Source organism: Musca autumnalis, unplaced genomic scaffold, assembly GCF_047663935.1.
Source record: "Musca autumnalis isolate F117 unplaced genomic scaffold, ASM4766393v1 scaffold_5, whole genome shotgun sequence".
Lineage (NCBI taxonomy): Eukaryota > Metazoa > Arthropoda > Insecta > Diptera > Muscidae > Musca > Musca autumnalis.
Genome location: NW_027412088.1, coordinates 129,942,411 through 129,966,788, shown reverse-complemented (window position 1 = coordinate 129,966,788; position 24,378 = coordinate 129,942,411). Strand labels below are relative to the sequence as shown.

General features: G+C 33.2%; 2 protein-coding genes and 1 long non-coding RNA gene across 8 annotated transcripts in view; 2 read left to right on the top strand and 1 right to left on the bottom strand.

The window, feature by feature from the left end:
- The window catches only part of LOC141406160 (uncharacterized), a 402,688-nt gene that overhangs the window by 214,081 nt on the left and 164,229 nt on the right, over positions 1-24,378 (bottom strand). The gene's annotated exons all lie outside the window — the stretch shown is intronic.
- On the top strand, positions 2,164-2,630 carry LOC141387177 (uncharacterized). The gene is made up of 3 exons (XR_012408497.1): positions 2,164-2,249; positions 2,323-2,457; positions 2,531-2,630. It is a non-coding gene; the product is annotated as an uncharacterized lncRNA (long non-coding RNA).
- LOC141387054 (sodium-dependent neutral amino acid transporter B(0)AT3) overlaps positions 6,780-24,378 on the top strand; it is a 105,187-nt gene continuing 87,588 nt past the window's right edge. For 2 of the 6 annotated variants that reach the window (XR_012408467.1, XM_073956166.1), the window contains exon 1: positions 6,780-7,056. The gene's annotated coding sequence lies outside the window, so the exon portion shown is untranslated. Of the gene's footprint in view, positions 7,429-24,378 lie in introns of all 6 variants that reach the window. The other 4 variants (XM_073956165.1, XM_073956168.1, XM_073956164.1 and 1 more) reach the window with 2 other exon arrangements.

Here is a 24,378-nt window from a genome sequence, read left to right as displayed (position 1 = left end):
TATTTAGTACCATTTAGTACTTCTCGTACGCACACGTACGACTTTTCAAAATTTCCTCAATAATACACTCCTACAGTAATCTTAATTCCTAATTCCAACACTATCCGTTTACTAAAATTCAAATTGTACCGAATTTAGTGCTTTCTGTACCCATAAGTACGAATTTCCAAAACTACCTCAATTCTACTGTCCGACAGTAATCTTAGTTCCAAATTTCAGAATTCCAGCTTTATCCGTTCATCCAAATCCAAATTGTACCAAATTTAGTACCATTTAGTACTTTTCATACCCAAAGGTACGAATTTCTAAAACTATCTCAATCCTACACCCCTACAGTAATCTTAATTCAAAACTTTAGGATTCCAGCTCTATCCGTTCACCCAAATCCAAATTTAGTACTGCTCGTAATCATAAATACGAACTTCCAAAACCATTTCCTTATTTCAACGCCATTTCCCAACCTTGATACTTAAAATTCAGGATTCCAGTTCTATCCGTTCACCCAAATCCAAATTGTAATAAATTTAGTACCATTTAGTACTTTTCGTACACATAAATACGAATTTCCAAAATTTCCCCAATCCTATGATCCAACAGTAATCTCAATTTCAAATTTCAGGATTCCAGCTCTGTCCGTTCACTCGAATCCCTATTGTACCAAATTTAGTACTTTTCGAACACATAAGTACGAATTTCCAAAACCACCCTCATATCTCAGTCCTACACTTCACAGTAATCTTACTTACAAATTTCAGGTTTCCAGCTACATACATACGTTCACCCAAATCCAAATTGTACTAAATTTAGTACCATTTAGTGCTTTTCGTACCCATAAGTACGAATTTTCAAAACTACCTCAATTCTACACCCCACCAGTAATCTCAATTCCAAATTTCAGGTTTCCAGCTCTTTACGTTCACCCAAATCTAAATTGTACTAAATTTAGTACTTTTCGTACACATGATTGGTAATTTTCCAAACCATTTCCTTTTAGAAGCACCACTTCCCAACCTTGATTTCCATACCAAATTCCTATATTCCTATATTCCTGGGGCCTATTATTGATTTCATTAATTATTTAGCGATTTCATCAAATTAGAGATTTTGAAATTGAAAATTGAATAGTTATGACTGTACATCTCTATATACGATAAAATTCTTAATTGCAAATAAATCGTGGTAATATGCACAATTCTATTGCACTTTCATTGATTTGCAAACATTTAGTTATTACCAAAAAGTCAGGTCCATACAGTTTTTAGTTGTTTTTATTTCTGGCCGATTTCTGAATTTATTCCCCTAATGTTGTCTTCAACAGCAACTCATTTGTTCATTTGCGTAATTGATGTTTATACACCATTATCACCAACTGCGACATCTGTTGCAATGGAAGATAACAAATGTCTTGTCTTTCTATTATTTAGTGGTTTACGATAAAATAAGTGCGCCTAGAAGTAAACTACAAATTTGAAATTATGTGTGATCTCTTACATTATCAAGAAGTTATGGCATTGTTAATTTTACACATGTCTTGCAGAGGGCCAACTAAGTGAATAAGTACGTAATAGTAATGAAAAATAAGGATTTTTGTTGTTGTTATTTTTTGTGGTTCCAGGACGAATTTTCTAAAACCCGGCCTTATCTCGCACATTTGCATCAACAGTGACCCACTGGTAAAATTTCAAGCTCCTAGCTTTAGCCGTTTTGGCTGGGCGTTGATGATGAGTCAGTCAGTCAGTCAATCACTTATCACCAAGCTCATTTATATATATAAAAGAAAAAAAAGATATATCCTTTTTTATTTGATAAAGAAATGTGATACAAAGTGATATGAAAACATCTCAAAACAAACAAAGTTCATGTTGAACATAGGGCGGTACATAAATATGTATGCATGAATATTTACCAAAACTACCATCAACTGTACAAAAATTCGCTACTGTCGCCGATTGGCGTTGGCATACATAAATATTCATCCACATTAAAAAGAATGCTCTTCTTAGTTCTTTGTTATTGTTTGTATTGTCGTTCATTGAATTCCATTTATGGTTGTGTGTGAGTATTTAACTAGCAGAAAAAACACGTGTTGGCAAAACAACCACCGATTTCTTAGCTACATCAAAAGATATTCAAGAACATTGTTTTAGTTTGCACTAAACCACAGTCAAGTGTGGATGAAAAAAAAAGTCATTTTACGTCTGGTGTTTTCAACATTAAAAACTGTGATGTGTTTAACATGAAAAGAAAATGTAAATATTATTTTTTAGGTGTTCAGTTGTTCTTTTAATTAAATTTTCATTTATATTTTTCTTGTAATGGAAGCATTCAATAGAAAATCTAAAGATGAGTGGAATGGCGGAGAAACTGTTATACCATTGGCCAACGAAGCATCTCTCACTTAGAAAAAGAAAATGTTGTATTGTTGTATAGTTTTCGGTCCAACGGCGAAAGTTAAAGGTAAGTTAATTTTTAGAAAAAAAACCAGATAAATTACTAAAAATTGTTTTATGGTTTTCAATTTTGATTACAGATGACAACGCTCAAATGGATAAATTTATCAATATCAAAACAATACCAATCAATGCATAAATATTCTTAAAAGAGTGTAATTTTCATAGATGCAACAAGTTCTGTGCGAACCTGATATTACATTCTGAAAAATCATACAAGTCGCTTCTTGTCTAATACACGAATAACACTATGCAACACTGAAAATGCAAACAACTTCTAGTATGAATTTTTTGAAAGTACATATTTAGACTACGAAAACCCTAGTAGGGTTTTGTCCTGTCAGATCCAGCTCGGATTTTATGGCCTCATCTAAACCGAGCTAAATCTACACTTTTTTGCATTTATCAGGCCTTTATCTCAGAAACGAATTGGAATTTGGCCTTGCTGTCTTTAGCAATATTGTAGCCCTAAACTTAGAACTTATCCTTAAGAAAAACTTATCCTTAAGAAAAACTCCATCTAGGGCATCAAAATCTATAAAATATAGAAAATTTTACGAAATTGCTAAAATTCTGGTCAGTATCGGCTAAACTATTGGGAGTTGAACCAAGTAACCTTTTGCAAAAATCTTCCATATAAAGTTCTCAACAATTCTTTAGAGCATTCTGAAACTCTAAAATGCTTACTTCATGTTGTTTCAGCGGTATTTTGCATCATATCTTTTACAACACGTATTTCAAACACAGTTCACACCAACAGTTTATTCTCGCATTTCGGATTTCACTACACTATTGACATTTTTATTAAATCGTCGTTACAACAATGACATGTTCTGAAGAGTTGTGTATTACATTCCAGGGCATATTTTTCCAAAAGAAAATATTCAGAAAAAATTAACGGTTTTAGAGATACGGTGCCAAATGTATAAAAATTGTGGAATTTTTGCATATATTTTGAAATTTGAGGCAATAAATGTAGTTTTTCGAGTTCATTATTTCTCCAAATATTTTATTCTTGTCCTTATCTACAAATTTTCTTCAGAGGTCAGAAGAAGATTCGCATTGGTTTCAGACATATAGCCCCAAATTTCTTTAAAAACTCAATATTTAACCATGTTTAGATGGGGCCATAAAATTCGAGCTGGATCTGACACAACAAAACCCAACAAGGGTTTCTTGTCGTTTGGGTCTGTACTTTCAAAAATCATCACCTTAAAAATGTTGCACAGTGTAATATAACATAACGCATCAGTGTATCTGTGAGGGTGTGGGGCTTATCTTTCAGATTTGAATCTTTGTTTTATATTTTTTTAATGTCATTGCGAATCGAACTATGATATTTTACCATTTAAATGAGTTCTTACTTACTAGACTTCCAGCATAAAAACATAATATTTGCGGTCACTGGTATTAAATAATTGTTCAATAACGTTGGTTCGCTAGACTGTAGTCCAAGATTGAACAATAAATCGTCTATAGTGGTTGTATTGCTGGAAAATTTCTCCAGACGACTTATACTTCCAAGAATCCTTATAGGAGAGGTTTTTAAAATAAGCGGCGACATATTTTACACTACTGTTGTATGAAACTAGTCAAAAATATACTAAATTGATTGCAGAATTCAACTGATACCAGAAATACGCGGAAGGATTATTTATATTAATAAATATTTTGTCTTTATAATTGCTGTACGACTTTCGCTTGGTGCTAAAATTCGTAGTATTTTAGCTAATTTAATTTTTTAACAATGTAAACAGGTTAATTATTTTCTTGTATCGTGTTTTTTTAAATTGTCGCACTTAAAATATGTGTAAATACTTTCTTCATATCCCTTTTTGTTTCGGAGATATAAGTCAATAAAAAAGCCATTAGCTGTACGACTTTGCCTTGGAGGCACTGTATCATGGTGTGCCATGTACTGTATGTAGTTTTTGCAATGTGTAAAGTAATATGTGACATAGTGTACAGTGAGTGTGAAAAATAATCGGTTTTCCATTTAACCAACAATAAGACCTCAGTATTTCAGAAGCCCATACCCAAAAACAATTAAAAAATATAATATAATATATAACATGGATTCACGGCAACCCTATAAGCAAGAATAATGAAAAATGAATAGTTTGTTTTCTATGAGTCAAAAATATTCGGTTTTTTAACTTTTGTTAAATATTTTGCCAAATAACAGGCCATTTCGGCAATATTAGTACACATTTTAATAAGTGCGAATAGAAACTTTGTTCCTGTATGTAAAAATGTAATATTTTATATAATTTGGCGCCAAGGAAGAACGCTATCCTAAAAAGGAGAAAACTGGCTATATCTCATTATAAAACTGCAGAAATAAAAGGAAATTTAGCTTATGTTTGCATATTTAGTTCAGTATAGTTCGAAACATTTGCAAAAGTGTCGATAATATACATAGGAATAATAGATTTCGTGAAACACATAAGTCAGCCAAAACCAAGGACTGGGAAGAAAGGTAGAGGAATCTGCTGAAAAATTAAGTCTAAACCGCCCTTAATTTTCTCGAAATTGGCCCCAAGTCCTAAATGACTTTCAGAAGATAGAAGTTATGCACATTCCAAAAAATCATAAGGGTAAAGCTTCTCATAGCCTTGTAACACATCATAAGTCATTGGTAAATACAGAAGCTCCTTTGTACTTTTTGTGTTGGAGTACACAGAAATTCCGGAAACTTGTAACACATCATAAGTCATTGGTAAATACAGAGGCTCCTTTGTACTTTTTGTGTTGGAGTACACAGAAATTCCGGAAACTTGGTGATATACTGATTTTACTGCTTAGACATTCAGAACTAACTCTAACTCCATTTCTCCAAGTTTCTGATGCACATCAAGTTTTGAATGTACATCAAGGCGAAACTTGAACAAGATTTTTGGTTACGTAAATAAGCCGATGGCTTGTGATGTGTTATGATTTTTTTTTTAAATGTAAATGCATATGTTCTATCTTCTGAAAGTCATTTAGGACTCGTTGACTCGGAAATTAAGGGCGGTTTGGCCGTAATTTTTCCGGAGATTCATCTACCTTCCCTCCCAGACCTTGGTTTTCTCTGGCTTATGTGTTTCACGAAATCTATTATTTCTATCAGGTATGTGATGGAAAACGATTCGACTCGTTTTACCATAAATCGAAATCGTATATCTCTAATTTTGGTAAATATTTTAATGAAATTTAAAATGGATTTTAAAAATATTATTCAAATAAGGGACTTTTGCGAAGCAAAAGTATATATATAATCAACGGCACTCCTATTATATACCATTTCGATTCTGCAAATCGAGTCGATTCGGTTTTCATCACATACCCGTATATTGTCGTGGCTATTGCACATGATTTCAACTATATTCGACCAAATATTCAAAAAAAAAGCAATATTTCCTTTTATTTCTACCGTTTTTATAATGAAATATAGCCAGTTTTCTCTTTTCTAGGATAGCGCTTTTCCTTAGCGATAAATTTTAATAATTTTCTATAAAATATTACATATTTCCACACAGGAACAAAGTTTCTATTCGGATTTATTAAAATGAGTAATAATATTGCTGAAAAGATCGATAATGACCTATTATTTGGCAAAATATTTAACAAATTAAAAAAAATCGAATATTTTTGACACATAGAAAACATGGTTAACAAACTTTTATTCATTATTCTCGCTTATAGGGTTGCCGTGGATCCATGTTAGGATCAACATTTTTTGATGTATTTTGTTTTTTGGTTATTGGGTATGGGCTTCTAAAATACTGAGGTCTTATTATTGTTAAAATTGAAAACCGAATATTTTTAACACTTACTGTATGTATTGCTGTGCAAAATCTCATCCGTCTATGTTGAATCATTGTGTTCCCTGCTTATATGATACAGCAGACCGAAACAACGTGATTGCGTCACTAAAAGCAAACGCTTGAATATCCTTTTGAAAGCTTCACACACATCCCTGATGCGTAGATATACAGAACAAATTACTGAATCTTTTCGTGAGTGTTCCTGGTAACCACGTGTTTCCTATTCGTATTCTTCTTTGCTCTGTTATCCTTCAACTACGTGTTTTCTATGTGTGAGTGCGGAAAGCTTTTATTCCTTTTATTTAATATACCCTTGTGCTCTTATTCTCTCAACAATCAGATTGTTTCTCTTTTAACATATATGTATGTAACACAACTGATTGTAGTCCACTTCCAATATTGTTCCTACTCATACAGATATAAAGGTACACGAACATTACTCTCGACAACTTTTACAAGCACAACTACGACAATAAAGTTCACCCTTCATGCTATGTGAAGCGTATGGCAAATTTTCACCACACAATTTCATTCAGTTTATAACGGAAAGTTCTAAGCGCCGGTAGTCCACGAAAAGAACTCGGTCGTATAACAACAAATTTCTAAAGTTTCATAGAAGCAAAATTTTAGACAAGAGTTCGTACCACCCAACTTTACTTTAGGTTGAACTTTTTTGTGGAGCAGTGAAAAGTTAAGGGAAAACCAACCTAAAACGTCCATCACCAACACCCTGCCACATATATGCAAAGAGGAAAACCTACCCTTAAAAAACGTCTAAGAGGAAAATTATATTGAATGTATGTGTTTGTGTGCGTATATATATTATAAGTGTGTGAATAATTTAACAAAATTTTTTCAAAGGATTTTTTCACAAAGTGTATTTAAAAGAATATATAAGTATGTACATATAGTAAGTCGAGCCGTGTTACTCTATGTATAAAATGAGTTGAAAATCAAGTTTAAATACCTATTTGAAAATAAAAATATCACAACTTTGTGCTCTCGGTATTGTGAAAAAATTAAAATTCCTTTCAAAAATTATGTGATTTCCAGTCGCATTATAAAAAATTTGTCTAGTTAATGTGTCTACATACACATGCATGAATATACAAAGCGTCTGCGTCGATCCCTAACACGGAAATTCAAGAAAAAATAGAAATACTAGCAAAGTACGTCATTAATTGATGAAAAGAATGTGTCAAACAATTTGAATTCATGTTCGCGAATGCACATTGTTTTGTTGTATTTGATTGGTAAATTTACAGTTATTTGTTGCAGTTTACAATCATTAATGTAAAATCATCCAATCTCATGACATGGTGCAGACGTAACAAAACGAATGGCGTCTGCCAGTGGAAAAAATCATATACAAATTAAAAGTTGAAAAGCGCTGCTGCACCCATCCATCCTCAACCTCCCAGCCGCCCATCTAATAAGCGTTTTTTTGTCCGACCATTTTGTGCATTTCGCTTGTTCTTGGACTTCGTTTCACTCGTTATTGCACTTGAATTTGAAACATTTGTTTATTTATTTATTGCAAAAATAGAAACCAAAATAAACATTTGCTTCTAAGTATGAGTGCCGTCGATACACGAGCGGTCTGACAAGGGGAAACAAACGGAACATATTCTTGATAAACCTTATTGCACATTTTTAGTATTTTTCGAACATTTTTGGTAAGTCACGACAAGATGGGCAGTGAGTGGTGGATGCGCGGTGTCACGAGATGTTGATTTGGTCAGTCCAAACAGCATCGTATTCATATATGCATGAAAGCATGTGTGTGTAAAAATCTATCGTTATGTTAGTAAAAAAAATATCAAAGTGAAAATTGATGTTCCAAAAAAGAGGTTTTAAAATTAATTTAAAAAGAAGTAGAAAATGCTTGATTTTTAATCGCACTTTGTATTAAATTGGCAGCAGCATTAAAAGCCACCCTAATCGAATGAAAAGCGTACATCTGCACCTTTGCATGTATGAGAGTGGGTAGAAACATACAATTTTTCTCGTCTTAGATAAATTTATTGTTTTTACTTTATTTCAGTGTTGTGTAACACAAAAAGAATAAGTAGCGAATAACCGAAACTGCAAGGAGTTTTGCATTTAGTGGGACACTACAACAATGTAGACGGGTGGAGAGAGAGAAAGAGTTTTATTTGTTGTTCAATTCAAATCCCTCAATAAACAATCGACGTCAAAATGTGTTTGTCAATAAAAACAGAACTAAATGCTTTAAAAAAGTTTAGGATGGTAGGAAAGTGGGCCACACATACCGACGTAGCATGAAATACACCTCGAAACCATTACGGGAGGCCCGATGGGTTCCAGTCATCCTTCTTCTCTACGTCGGTGCATCCACACCGTTTCTTGTATTGGGTGTCACGTTAATGTTCATTACTTACATACATCTGGGAAACAATTCGGTTTAGATGCTCAGCTGAAGTTTGGAATCACTTTTTATAATAATAGTAGGTAACGGATCCGGCAAGCTAAAAACTCTGATTTCTGAACTGTTTATTAGTTAATATAATATGAATTCAGGATTATAAATGAATATTAGTTTATCATTTTGCTCGATTGCTACCGTTATTTATTTATTCATACAATTTATGAACATACGTACGAAAATTGTATTTCGTTTTTATTACTGTTTTAAATTAGTATTTAGTTCGTCATGGCAACTGAGTTGTTGTATTTTATCAATAAAAATGTATTAAAATGTGATTGTGAAATTAAAAGTCAACATTAAATCATTTGCATTTTTGGTAAGAGTAATAATAATAGTATAGCATACCATAGCTCTTTCCGGGTCATATACATAAATACATATGCTCCCACAACAAGGGAGACTTCTTTCATTTAGTCATATAGCATCTAATATTTTAGATAATAGCTCAGTTGATGATGACATTTTAGCTCTTAGAAATTCCTTGACTGAATTTTCCTTGAATTTCGTAACCTCTAATATAGTAAGTGCTTTGCACACAGGAGCATCACATAGCAGATGTTACTTAGCCAAGAAATGGAAGCTAAAAATGGAACCGAGCTCCATAAATAAGGGATGATAAATATTTTTGCGGCTGTTTGTAATGACACTGCTCTGGGGAGGGAGGTTAACTAAATAATTTATAGAAACATTGTGGGCGAAAATGTTTTACACGGAGATACTGCGTATTTGGAACATATTACAGAAATTAAATTCTTATTCACATTATAGTGAGACCGGCAATGGCATTGGGAGTTCTGCCCCACACACTTGCCATTGTGCTGCTCCATGTTTGCAAAAATTTGGCAAGACAACAAATATCAACGTGTACAGGTCTGCAATTTCACATTGTATGACGTTTTAGATTTGACATGGCCTTACATTCGCATTCACTTTCTTTTAGCCACCTCCGAACTCCTAGCTCATCTTCATGGTTTATATTTGGCAAGAAATCAATTTTTTTGACTATGTATGTGGCTGTGTGATTCCACACTGTGCACATTATTGTTGTTTTTTGTGATAAACTACAATTTTACAAAAAAAAAAACTTATTTCGAATTTATTAGGAAAATAATAAATGCACAATAGGTTATAATCAATTTCATGTATTGGCAGTGATAGTCATTGCGGAAAGGAGAATAAACAGTCACCTTGTACATCTGTTTTTAGATATATCAAGATATATGTACATATGTATGTATAATATTTACTTATGTAGGCATATGTTTATTTTAAACTACATTATCTAACGCCTTTTTCGATTTTTTGCCTAAAATCGTGATCAAAAATTAGTATGTAGTGCGCCCATACAAAATATGGACATTAACTTTTGCTAGACATTTATTTAACAGTGCTACAGTGCTGCATAAATGTGGTTTCAATTTTGATAATATTTCCAATAGTATGTAAAGGCATTCGAATTTTCTAAAGTGACTCTATTCGATTCGCAATCAGTTTAGGGTGACTAGGGCTAATATTTTGTTTGTTATAAATTATTAAAAGTGTGTACTTTACTGTGAAAAGGACGGTAATAGCATGTTCACATCAAAGCTTTTTGCCGTATTCACTTTCTTTATGCTAAATTGAATACAATGTAAACGTATTATAACACTGTGCAACACGAAAAAATTAACCATATTTTGGCACCGCAGAAGAGCAAAAAAAGTCTGTCAGACAAAGTTGAGATATGCCCTAAGCCTATGTGAATTGACAACCAAGATTCGTATCGGGTTTGCCTGAAATATATGGATTTGGATTAAAGCTCAAAAGTGTTGCAGAGTTGGTACCTGAAGGAATGGGAGGCATAGTCCATTTTGATGTTATTTTGGGAGTAATTCCTTCGATAGATAAATATAGATCTTTTGGATTATCATATCAGGAAGCATGGACTTACCCAAGAAAACCATTATATCACTGTAAACAGGAGCCGGGAGTACATTCGGAAAAATTGTCAAAGAATCGTCGAGCAGAACTTAAATAGCATTTAAACAAAAATGTTGAAATTTTGCGGGGGTAATTCCCTAAGTAGTGGACTGTTATGGCCAATTATCAAACATAAACTAAATATGGACAAAATATTACGAGATCCAAAGGTTGGACTAAATTGGTTGCTCCGTTTAATACCATAGTACTTTAGTGGGAGAGCTACCGCAAGGATCGTATGCACCACATGCAAAGTTTGAACCAACGCAATATCCAATATCGAAAGTTGTCGGCCCGAGTATAATCTGTTGTTAAAAAATCAAAACGAAGGCAGGTCTTAAAATGTGATTTTTCTGAAATTTTGTGTGGGAGGTAGCCGAAGGTGTGGAACGAAATAGTCCATATTCGCACCTGCTTTATGTGTAGTAGATAGGCCATATCGCACTAAATATCTAGTTATTTTATTTCTAAAAACATAAGTTCTAATTGTAAAAAAAGACACAAGGTCTAATCTCAGTGAGCGCTCGTAATGCACTGATTTTTATTGAATAAAATTCTACTTACGAACTTCTTATGAAAATGTAACTTATCCTAATGCAACACAACAATAATTCTTTTCTATTCTAATAATAAATTGAGAACATTGAAATGCTGCTTGTCCCATCACAAGATCACAGAATAGTTCAATACTTTCTTTGTCTGGTGGAGAGCTGATAATTTACAAAATGTGTGTTTTAAAGAGTTGATTTTCCAGAGAATGTACAACATTTGTTTGTACACTAACTTAGAACAGTCGGTGTGAGTTTATGTTCATTTTCACTACACTCCAATCTACATTTTTAGTTTGTTCTCTTGCTGGATTTGAACATGCCAACTTCTTATTTGCAGCTAACAGACACTACACACTGTGCCACGTTTACGAAAATTAAGGATTGTTTAAACTTTAAAAGTTTACCAGTGCACCACTTACTCTCCGTAAACCCGGCTAACAAAAATTGGTTTGCCGACGATGAGGGTTGAACACACAACTATTGGCTTTGTGGTCGGACACGCAAGTTCTGTGCCGTCGTATTCATTCATTAGTAATGTGTAATGTAGGCAGCTGTGCCCTTTAAAAGAAATAATTCATCTGCTTACTGGTAATCAGAATGTAGTTTGTTTGCATAAATTTTGTAATCGGTTATTCGACTAATGTAGGTCCCAAATTTAGCTGGGTCAGCAAAATATCCCATAACCAAACAACGTATTTTTAAAGAAATTTTTGGTAGTTGTAACTACATACAAATCAACTTACTAACGCATTATTTTAAAAATGGCATGTAACTCTGAATTACTAGTTATTCTACAGTCGCTAGTCGCTACATGTTTATTATTGAATTTTTCATTGAATGAAAATAAGTTAAAAATAAGCCAAAAAACATACATATGTTCTATTTTTAGAACAGTTGAGGTGAGTTTACGTTTAATTTTAATACTCCCACGTTTCTGTTTTGCTCTCCGCTGAATTTGAACATGCCAACTTCTGACACACTGTACCACGCGTACGAATATTACATTAACATCTCTTCTTAATTTTGATAACAAAATACCGCGTTCCTACGATGAACGTTGAACTTACAATTATCGGTTTTGTAATCGCACACGCACGCTCCGTGCGATTACTTAGTAATGAATACAATAAGGAGTGTTGCTTTGTAACATTTTAAGGAAATAAGTTATTATGTTTCAACTGACTGGTAAAGCAGAAGGAGATTTTTTTATAGTAGTTTGTAATGGGTTACTCTGCTCATGTGGCTCCCAATTGTTTGCTGAGCCATAACAAAATTCAAATATTTTGCAAAAAACGCGTCATTTTAACCGATATGTCATTGAAATCGATGTCGTAACAAGTTGTATTTGTGTGTGTGGGTAAAAAAGGGCAGGAATCCGGGACCTTTAGATTTAGCCGTTCTAACCAATATGTCGTAATAAATGCTGTTGTGATTACGACTGTTGTACTTTCCATGTATGTTGTATATTTTTAAAATTCAACTTTTAAGTAAATTTCTTCAAATATTATATTTGAGACATTATGGAAGTGGCCGATTGTGATGTATGCCATATGTTGTTGTATGTAATCAAAATTGGCTGAAAATAGCATCCTTCAAAAGAAGGAAATTATTGGAATTTATTGAAACCCAAAAGTCTAATTCAAATTATTACTCTCAAATAGTTTAAACCAGGTGTTCATGTGAGAAGAACAATGTTCTATGTACGTAATGGTAATGATATGGCGAAAATACATACGAATTACACACATTTATTCACAAATTTGTATCGATTGTTTTTATTTTATTTAAAGTACGACGGTGTCTGATATTTTTAAGCTTTCAAAAATTATACTTATGTATATACATACATATATTTTTTTATTTTATTCTGTTAAGAATAATAGTTAAATGTACTCTTTAACTGAAATGTTCTTGAATCAAATTTTTCTATTATTCTATCGTTTGTTTTAGTTTTGATATTCTTCTTGTTGATATACATATTTATTATTATTTTATCCTATTTTCGCTTTCGAGGCGGATAAGACGTTTGGATGTGTCACTACAAGTAGCTTACACAATTCATGTTATCCTCTTCTAGTTAAAATAAACTGATTTTACGGTTGTTTTGCCCTTGTTTATATTCGTATTTTTAAACGTTTTTTTTGAGAACATTGTAATCTTGCAAAAACAGAATAGTTGTAATTAATTTCCATCTGTTCAAGTATGTAATTCTTTTTCAAATCTCACTTAAAAGTAAAAAACTAATTTACACATGTCCACGTACTACAATATAAAAAATATGCATTCGATATAGGAGGCAAAATTGTTTGTGTTAGCAACGTGTACGTTTCGCAATTTTAATAATTTGTACGTATGTTGTATGGAAGAATGTTCGTTTTCCTAGGCTTCGAAGGGTTGTAAATCGTAAAATTTAGCAAATCGCTCTGTTGTTACTGTTGTAGTCATTTAAATGTTATTTCAAAACCAAATAGGATAATCCGTTTTAGACTTCGGTTGATCCGGTCGGGAGTTATCGTACGCTCCAGCCAGCCAGAGTGACAGACATACTGACGGGCAGGTCTAAATTGCCTTGAATTTTAGAACTATTATTTCGATGATTAGGACGATAACTTTTTACAACCTTTTTTGTATCTGTATCATATTTTGATGAGTTTTTATTTAAGATAACATCGATAAAAATCTAACGCAAAAAATGTTTAAAAAATAACAAAAAATCACTTGAAAGTGGATTATGTGGGGTCCTTTTTCAAAATTTAGATGGAATAAGCGTTATTGTAGCCTTTAATAGGCCAAAGTTCGTTTACTCATGCAAATAATTTTTGAGAAAAAAGTCAACAAGTTTTCTCTAGAGATGGGAAATGGGTAAATATCGGATGTGAATGGCTAGAGAACCAAGGCGGAATTTTAAACTTCTCGCTTGAATTGACTATTTCAATACAAACTCCTTAGGTCTTGTTAGCTCGATTAATTATTCAAAAAATGAACATTCACAGCAGAGCCCGGTTGCCCTGTCTGATGTTTGAACCTGAGTCCCCTGCAACAAACATACAATATTGCAGACGTCTGACCGTTCTAAGCAACTCCTTAGGTCATGTTAGCTCGATTAATTAAATTAACTAAAATCATATTTAGGGTGCCACCGTGGTGCAATGGTATGCACACCCGCCTTGCAAGCTAAAGGTCGTGGGTTCGATTCCCAGGCCAGGCAACATCAAATTTTCAACGGTGGCAAAATACCCCTCAGTGATGTTGGCGACATTTCCTGAGTATCTCAGCCTTGCAAAACTTCTCTACAAGTGGTGTCTTAGGACACGCCGTTCGGACTCGGCTAAAAACAGTAGGGGTGCACTCAGAGATATGAGAGAAGTCTCCCTTGTCCCATCTGGGATGTTTGTGGAACAATTGGATTATTATTATAAAATTATATTTAAGTCGATAGCCTTTGTTGCTAGTGCTTTTGTAATTATAAATTTATCATAATTTATTACTATAATAAACATTTTAAATAAATAAATAAGAACAATTATGAATTTAATGTGAAGTTTAATAGATTGAAACTGTTCTAAATAATACATTTCTGCAGTGTTGTTGTCAATGAAATTTGATCGAGTGAATTATAATCCCGGATCACTTAGATTTTCATGGTTAATCGGTGTAAAATGAACAAAACATGCAGTGTTTGCCTTTCCTGGAAATTGGAGGATTACGGATAATATGTTTCCGGGTAATCGAGGTTCGACTGTTTATCAAAAATAAACCATCAATGTTTTTAATGGAAATAATTAAAAAACAAAACACAATTTAAAGAAAAAAAAAACGGAAAAGTTAAGTGATCTACACAAGGCTGGGCAAAATAAATTCTATGATGAAATAAAAGAAATATCATAACAACATCATATGTATGTATGTTGGGTTGCGATAAACAGGTTGAAATTATTATTTATGGGTACTTTACACGATATGTTTTTTACATATGAGTTGTCACTTTGCATATACATTTTGTATGGCAGAAGTGACAACTCATATGTAAAAAACATACCGTGTAAAGTACCCCTTACGGGACGGTGTGTGCTTTTAGTATTCATTTTCCATATGATGGCGTATGTATTTTTTAAAGGTTGTGTTTTTTTCGTGTGTGGTAGGAATTTTGAAATTGCTTAGATTTTAAATTATGTGCAATTACTCAAAAGTGTTTGTTTATTTAGTGGAAGTGTTTCGGTTTTATTTACTCATTGGAAAAGCACACAAAATATCATTGAATTTTCCAAATATTTATGAAATATAAATATATACAAATATGCCGCTGATCGTATATTCTTATATATGTACATTGTGATAATAATTATAGGCGCTATTACACGAACATTCTTCCAAACTTAAAATATATGTACGTTGTCATGAATTTGTACAAACTTATTTCTTGCTAGCAATTATTAAAACAATATAGTTTTAATTTCTGGTGATATGATTTTTCTGAACATTCTGGGTATTGTATGTATGTACAGCATCCACCAAAAAGTGGCCCAACTTTAGTTCCTGGGGAAATCTTTAGATCTACTGTGAGGATTATTAAATTCAAATATAAAATACAACAATATTGGTTTGTGGCTATCGGTATTTTCTGAACATTGACCTTTTCTCAAAATTGTCCCATGGTAAAAATATAAAACATATTTTGATGAATGGTGAATGGAGGGGGTCGGTACCTCTCCTGTGGTTGCATCTCAGAAACCAGGTACATCATTGACCACACACGTTTGTAATATGTTATATCTCCAAACCAACTGAACAGTATTTCATGAAATTTGAAGAAAATGTTCAAGGTTTGAATGAATTTCGGATGTTGTGGGGTGTATTCCCCATATTATATTTATTTAAAACACCATATATATACTTATGACTATATCAATTTGATTAAATTTTATTAGTTTTTAAATATGTTATATCTCGAAAACTTACTAAACGATTTTTATGAAATTTTCTGTATGTGCCGTGGTATACGTATACGTACAGAGGTAACACGGTACCTCTCCTATTTAAAATATATAATAGCAAATTGCTAAAAATGGTGAGGTTGAACAGCACAAAAACCATAGTTATGTATATTAGACTGAACCAAAACAAATTAATTATTTTTTTCGATTTGATTCAAAAACCTAATATATAAAATTTTATGGCGATCGGTTATCGTTAACCCGTGGCAACGTATATTAATTTGTATGGGACCAAAGGTGCATTTTCATTCAAATAATCTAAAGGCCGCAATTATGGTCCAATCGATGAAAAACTTTGCACGTTCAGGATTTCAGGGAGAACGCAGTACTATTTTTGAGCGACTGCAAACACATGAAACGAAATATAATTAGACTTTAATACTTCATATCTTGCATAAATCGGGGAAAAAATGGAGGTTGAAAAAATGTTGTAGGAGGTTCTATTCAAGTGAGCGGCAGAGTATAACAGAACTACCATATTTCAGGTATTTTTAAGTTCTTACCTGACCAAACAAATTACATAGCTAAAATTAGGTATTTAGGGTTCCCAAATGTCAAAAAACTTATCCACCTAAAATTTTGGGTATAGGAAATATGTATATAATAGTATCGCCCGTATTCTTTTTAGCTGGACCCCTTCATCTATTCTCAAAAGATTCAACCATTTGCAAACAAATTAGTTAAAATTAGGTATTTAGGGTTCCCAGATGTCAAAAGACTTATCCACCTAAAATTTTGGGTATAGGAAATATGTATATAGTAGTATCGCCCGTATTCTTTTTAGCTGGACCCTTTCATCTATTCTCAAAAAATTGAACCATTTGCAATACCGAATACATTATACATATATGAAAAAATATTAATATATTTATACCCTATACCACAATGTGGAAAAGGGTATTATAAGTTTGTTTTGGTAAAAATTCATGTAACACCGCGAAATATTCGTCGGAGACCCCCAATGTGGTATACCAATCTTCATATCCCGACGAGATAAAGTGATTTTGAGATGTGTGTCCGTCCGTCCGTCTGTCCATTATAAATTGTAAACACGCTCCAGGCCGCAATTATGGACCGATCGTCACGAAATTTTGTATGGAGGTCGGGTTCAGATCAGAATAGATCCCTATTCTTATTGGTGATGATCGTGAAATATCGGGTGAAATGGACCAAAAACATAATATTTATCCAATTTTCTAGCGGCTCTGTAGGTCTCAATAACAGTCCGATCAACGCGTATTTTTAAACAAGGTAAGAGTATATCACAAAGGATAAGCTTGCAATTTGAGATGGCGATCGGATAATATTCAGAGGGTTAAATGGACCAAAACTTTTGTGTAAAAATTGTGAAAATTTTCAATATAAAGCTTATATCTTAATTCCTGGGAGTGACATTCCGTACAAGTGAGATATACTTGAAAGTGGAACGCTTGACCTTTCAATTGATGTCAATTATGTTGGTGTGCATGATCAGATAACAGAGTTACAGCCTACTATATATCGTTATTTGTTTGTAGTGTAATAATAAACTCGCTAGAAGTCGCAATTATACATCAATAGTCACGAAATTTTGAACCGGGTAAGAGTATAGGTCGAAAAAGATGCCTACAATTTTGAATGATGATCTGATATTCTTTAGCGGGTGAAATGGACCATTACTTTTGTATGAAAAATATAAACATTTTATTTTTGATCGATCTTTTAATTCCTTGAGGACATATTTCGCAAAGTAGCCTACTTATGGGAAAAAACTTCTGACCTTTTCTCTGATGTAAATTGCAATAAAGTGTTTGCTAGATAACGGGCCTACTGCCTAATATATAATGGGTTCTGTGTAGAGAACCATATTTTTATCCCATGCTACATATTGTCTCTCCTTATGTAACACCACGAAATATTCGTCCTCGACCCCTTATTTGGTATGCCAAAATTCATATCTCGACGAGATAAAGCGGTTTAGCGATGTGTGTCCGTCCATTAAAAATTTTAAACAAGCTTAAGGCCGCAATTGTGGACCGATTGTAACTGAATTTTTTAAGGAGGTTGGGTTCGGGCCAGAATAGAAATGATTAGTTTTTGCTCATGATTGTGAAATGTTCAGGGAATGAAATGGAACAAAAACAAAATTTTAACCAATTTTGTAGCGGCTCTGTAGGTCAAAATAATAACCCGCAAAATTTTAAACAAAGTTTGAGTTTATGATGAAGAAGAAGCGTACAAACCAACGTGAAGATCAGATAATACTTAGCGGTTTAAATGGATTGAAACTTTTGTGTGAAATTGGTAAAAATTTCAATAACATAGCGGTTAAACAACGAAAGTAGTAGTATTACATAAGTGGGTTTCATTACATTTTAGTTTGTGTGAATTAAATTTTCCTTACCTGATACAAAAATGTCTTTGTCATGCTAGATAAATTTTTGGTTTTGGTCATAAGTATTATACATTACATCTCTGAAAGAAAGAAAAGAAGTTCCGTGGAGAGCGATTGTCCAGGGATAGTGGTATAGGGTATCCCATGGTCGGCTCCGTCCGACTATAGACTTTTCTTACTTGTTTTTTATTAAAAAAAGTATTGCCGGACATAGAAATGCACAGCTCCGTTATTTGTATTTGCTTTTGACCATGATAACAGTGCTTTCGAAGTTTTTGCAAGGTTTCGAAGTTTTGCAGAATTTATTTGTTCTGTTGTGCGCTCTACTCGTACATAAAAGCAATTTGCACTAACATAATATTAATTTTTCGATACAAATTACATTAACTTTTATTAATAATATAATAGTTGTGTTCCTTTACGTGGCGTACCATTATTACCATTTCTTGCCATTTTTAACCTGCGAAGCGTTCCATTACCCCAATAAATGCCAAAGCTGGAAACATTTTTTAAGACAGAGGAAGAACAAAAATGGCTTTCTCTTTTACCACAGGGTAGAAAATGGTTAAACCGATTTTTTCACATATGTTTGACGATTAATTGACAAAGAAGCAAAGACAAAACCAGTAAGGGAATATGTAAAATATATGTATGTATTTCAAAAATTCATCAAAATTGGACAGATATGGGATGTTTGGTGCATTAAATACATGAAATCGGCCGAAAATATATATGGGAGCTATACCCAAATCTGAACCGATTTCGAACAAATTTGGCACATCTATTTCTAGGCCGAATTCAGTCACTCATTCCAATTTTCATCGAAATCGGACATATATAGCGTGTTTGGTGCAGCAAATAGTTGAAATCGGCCGAAAATGTATCGGAGCTATATCCAAATCTGAACCGATTTCGATATAAGTCGGCACATATTCAGATAGATATTTCAAATTTCGTCGAAATTGGGCGTTTGTAGTGTGTTTGGTGCAGCAAATACGTGAAATCGGCCGAAAATATATATGGGGGCTATATCCAAATCTGAACCGATTTTCACCAAAAGCAAAAGCGTTCTTCCTATTGCTAAAAAAGTGTATTCCCCAGTTTTCAGTTGAATCGGACAATAAATGCGACCTGTACGTTGCGAACGATCGGACGGACGGACAGACGGACATGCATAAATCGACTCAGAAAGTGATTCTATGCATATCCCTAGAAGGAACTATGGGGCTATATCTTTTTCTTATGCATATTACATACCCAGCAAAATGTTCGACGCCAAAGATGCCATTCAGTCATGGGTGCAAGTGATCTGGCATGTCATCTTTTTAGCATCTTCATCGATGAATATAATATGAGCGTGGACCCCAAAAGATGCTATTCATTTTTCGATCCAAAGCATGTCATTTACACCAATGCTTTGGCATGTAATTTTCACCAATGATTTGGCATGTCATTTTCACCAATGCTTTGGCATGCCATTTTCACCAACCCTTTGCAATGACATTATGATTACGTTGGTTGTGATTTCGAGTCTCCGACAACATCAAGCCTATTGTAAACAATTAATCTTATATACATATTTAGAAAAATGTGTATAAATAAAAACAAAAAATTCATATCTATTGGATCGATGGAATGGGTTCAATTGTTTATGAAAAGATCGGATTTTTCACGACTTCCTTCGCATGGATTCAAATGCTGATGAAAAGATCGGATCTTTCACGACTTCCTTTGCATGGGTTGAAATGCTAATGAAAAGATTAGGTCTTTCACGACTTCCTTTGTACCAAAGCATGAAAGATGGCATGAAATCACGTCATCGTATAGAGCCCCTTCCTTAAAATTTTGCTGGGTACAAATTCACTAACACATAATAAATACCCCTTACCACAGTGTGGTATAGGGTATAAAAACGCGCGCTGAAAAAAACGGTATTAAAAAAGGGAAATAAAAGAACAAATTTGAATTTGTATGTTTGTTTTTGGCATTGTTACCAGATCTACCATTTTTACGTTCCTTTACTTTCCTGTCAAATTTCTTATAAGAGAGCAAGTTTCACAGTTCCCTCTTTTGTCACTTTTACCATTAAAAAGGCTAGATGTGATTGGCTACACAAAGGCGGAGTTCCATTTATACTAACATTATTGCAAATTAGCAGATATGATTCCTGTCAGTTAATGGAATGGTTTAGCAAATAGTTTCATTATGGTACCTACTCCAGATGTTCTTTCTTTTAGGTGCAGATATGATAATTTGTGCCGATATCGGCTAGAAATATTTTGCAGGAAAATTAAAAATACTTTACATAGCCCATACTCTTCCAAGCGAAATTAGACATCTTTGTACAAAACTCCACCTATCTTCCTTTACTGGTTTAGATATATTTTTACCCGCTAGATCGTGCAATTCGTCAATATTACTTTCATTAGATCATATAGTACTCAGTTCATATGACGTCGACATTTTTTGAAGTTCTACATCGGCAATTTCAAGTCATATAACAATTGCTTTGCAAACTGTCAAAATTTTCTTTACCATAGAAATTTATTCAAAATATATGGGAAAATGGCAAAACTTGCAAACAATCTGGCCGAAATTTCCAAGTCTATGTATCAGTCAATCAGAAAAATAGTACTAAACAGTACTATTTTGCAGGTTCTGGAACACAGCTTATATGGGTGTTATACATGTTTTATATACAGGGACTGTTGTCTGGCTGGATGTATTTTTTTTAATGGTTTCTTAGTCCATTGTAAAATTACTATTATTATTAGAGCTCTTGTACTCCTTTTTTGTAATTATCCTTATATTAACTATAAGTATAATTCTAAATATATAAATAATTGTTATTGTTATTCCGGTTTCCAAGTAAAAACGTAAATATAGACTAAAATGTAAACATTGATCGCGATTTATTTAAAAAGAGTCCCGGCAATTTTTTTTGTTTGTTTTTGTTTTTTTATTTTTCTCATCTACCCAGAAAAATTTGAAGGAAGGGGCTCCATGTGATGACGTGATTTCATGCCAATGCAAAGGAAGTCATGAAAGATCCGATATTTTCATCAGAATTTGAACCAATGCAAAGGAATTCGTGAAAGATCCGATCTTTTCATCAGCATTTGAACCCATTTCATCGATCCAATAGAGATGAATTTTGTGTTTTTATTTACACACTTTTATATAAATATATAAGATTAATTATTTATAATAGGCTTGATGTTGTCGGAGACTCGAAATCACAACCAACGTTGTTAAATCTCTCGTCGTAATGATAATGTCATTGCAAATGGTTGGTGAAAATGGCATGCCAAAGCATTGGTGGAAATGACATGCCAAAACATTGGTGAAAATGACGTGTCAAAGCGTTGGAGTTAATGACATGCTTTGGATCCAAAAATGAATAGCATCTTTTGGGGTCCACGCTCATATAAATTCATGATGACATGCCAGATGATTTGCACCCATGATTAAATGGCATCTTTTACATCGAACATTTTGCTAGGTATGAACATTGTGGTTTCAGAATCCGCGAAAACTGCGCACCGTGAAAAATAATGAATTTCATTCCAAAAAAGGTTGTAATAACAAATTTCATTTCTACTGAAAATTAATACGTTTAAAACATTTGTCATATTTCAGTATCGTCACCATAAATACCCGAAGACGTAACCCCACATGAAAATCGAAATTCGTTTTTGATGGAATCTGATACATTAAGCTAAAATACATGATATGGTAAGAAATGATATTTCGGAAAATGGGATAATATTGCAGATGTTGTTGTAATGACGGATGCCAAAACCAAGCTTCATTACTATCTCCCATTCGTACATGATTGATAATACTCCAAATACTCACGCTCATACGATTAATATTCTACAAAACAGTTTTTCATTTTACAACATTTTTTGCTTCTCCTGTAAACTTTAGGTTTTGTGGGTTACGTCTTCGGGCATTTATATTGACGTTATACGAATTGTGAATATTGATTTGAAAGAATAGGGGGGCCACTGGAATAAATTGTAATCAGATGTTTTCTATGGCCTACCGTGCATGATTGTACTATGACAGACCCACTGTGACTTGACTTCACTATTTACTAAAAAAAATTTTCACCTACCATCCCTATCCCCCATACAAATAGGCTGAGCCTGTTATCTATTTGCAAAAATCACTTTTACGTAAGTGAATTCCATTCTACCTTTGTTGTTGTGTAATCGAATAAATGTTAGCGAATAGAATAAATTGCAAGGAAATGTGTGTGTGTGGTAAGGGAAAGGGGAGAACAAATGAAAAATTTGAGTTCTTCAAAAAGTCTTTCGTAATCAGAATCATTCATATAGAAAAATGTATAGCTTTCGTAATAAAAGTACTGTCGCACGCTACAGCAGTCAAATATCATAACAATGAGCGATAAACATAAACAGGGCATATTATATACAATCCTTCGAACGCAGTTAAAACTACGTTCTATTTCAATAACTTCCAAGTCCAGTCGGGTTATTGTGGATTGAAAGCACAAACACATGTACTTTTCCTCTTACGAGTATTTTAACATAACCTCACTTTACCTGCATGTCATTAACATGTGTTTTGTGATATATTAAGCACATTATGCGTCTGTCAAAATTCCGTTGGGCAAATAATGACACAAGCATCATTTTAAATATTCTGAAATATTTTCACTAAATTTTATTTAAAATTTTATTAATATCCCTGTTACGGAACTCCTTGAACTTCTGTTTACTCTTTGACGTTCTTTGTTAGAAATGACTTGTTATTGCGTGTTATTGGATTTTGGAACAACGTGTAGCGATTTAAGAGAGCTTGTTTCATTTCCCACATGTTTCTTGCTTCATTCTGTTCCTATTTCGCCAATTTAGCCCAGCTGCTAAATTGTTATGTCGTCATTGTGTTGATAAAAAAGCTCTTTTTCATTGCATGTATATTTTCAATTGTTGTTCCTTGTACCAAAGAATATTTTTATTGCTGATAGGATATATGTCTTTCATATCCCCCTTGCAACATTGACTTCTTTTATCCATTTTTAACCGAATTCTACGTCTTAATTTTAGTTTTAAAATTGGTTGTGTGTCTACATGTATACATACAAGTGTATGTATACCATAACGCGAATTTATACATATATAGCAGCTACGTCAGCATTGACGAGCCTCCGTACACCATTCTTCATACCTACTTAATTTCCTATTGTCATGGTCGTTTTGTTATCGAGGAGTATTTAGTTGCATACAATATAAACAAATGCATATGTATGTATATCAAATACTTAAAATAAGCGTGCAATATTATAAATTGTATAATTTACTCAGACAAGTTTTTTAGTATCGCCGTAAAGCGAAATTCGTATCCAGTCCATCATCATTAATAGTTTTGGCTCAAACGTTTCTAACGTTTAAATCGAAATAATGGTCTTAGACCCAACAAAGTAAATGCTGTGTACTCAACCTACCTGTGGCAACTTTCATCCTATCGTCAAGAAAATGTTGATGATGTTGTGGAAGATTTATAGAATATCAGATTTAAATGTTATCCGATCCGATCCCAAATATACACTAACATATTAAATTATAATTGTAATAACAAATCGAGAGTATATACACAAAAGTGTCAAATAATTAAAGCAGGCATATAAACTTTTAACTACAGTCGAAATCGCTTATAATGTCGGTCAAGGGACCTATCAAAATCGGACGCTATAAGCGATAGTCGTTATAAACGATATTTATAAAAGAGGCGAAATTATATTATGTATAGTGACTTTTGGGTAT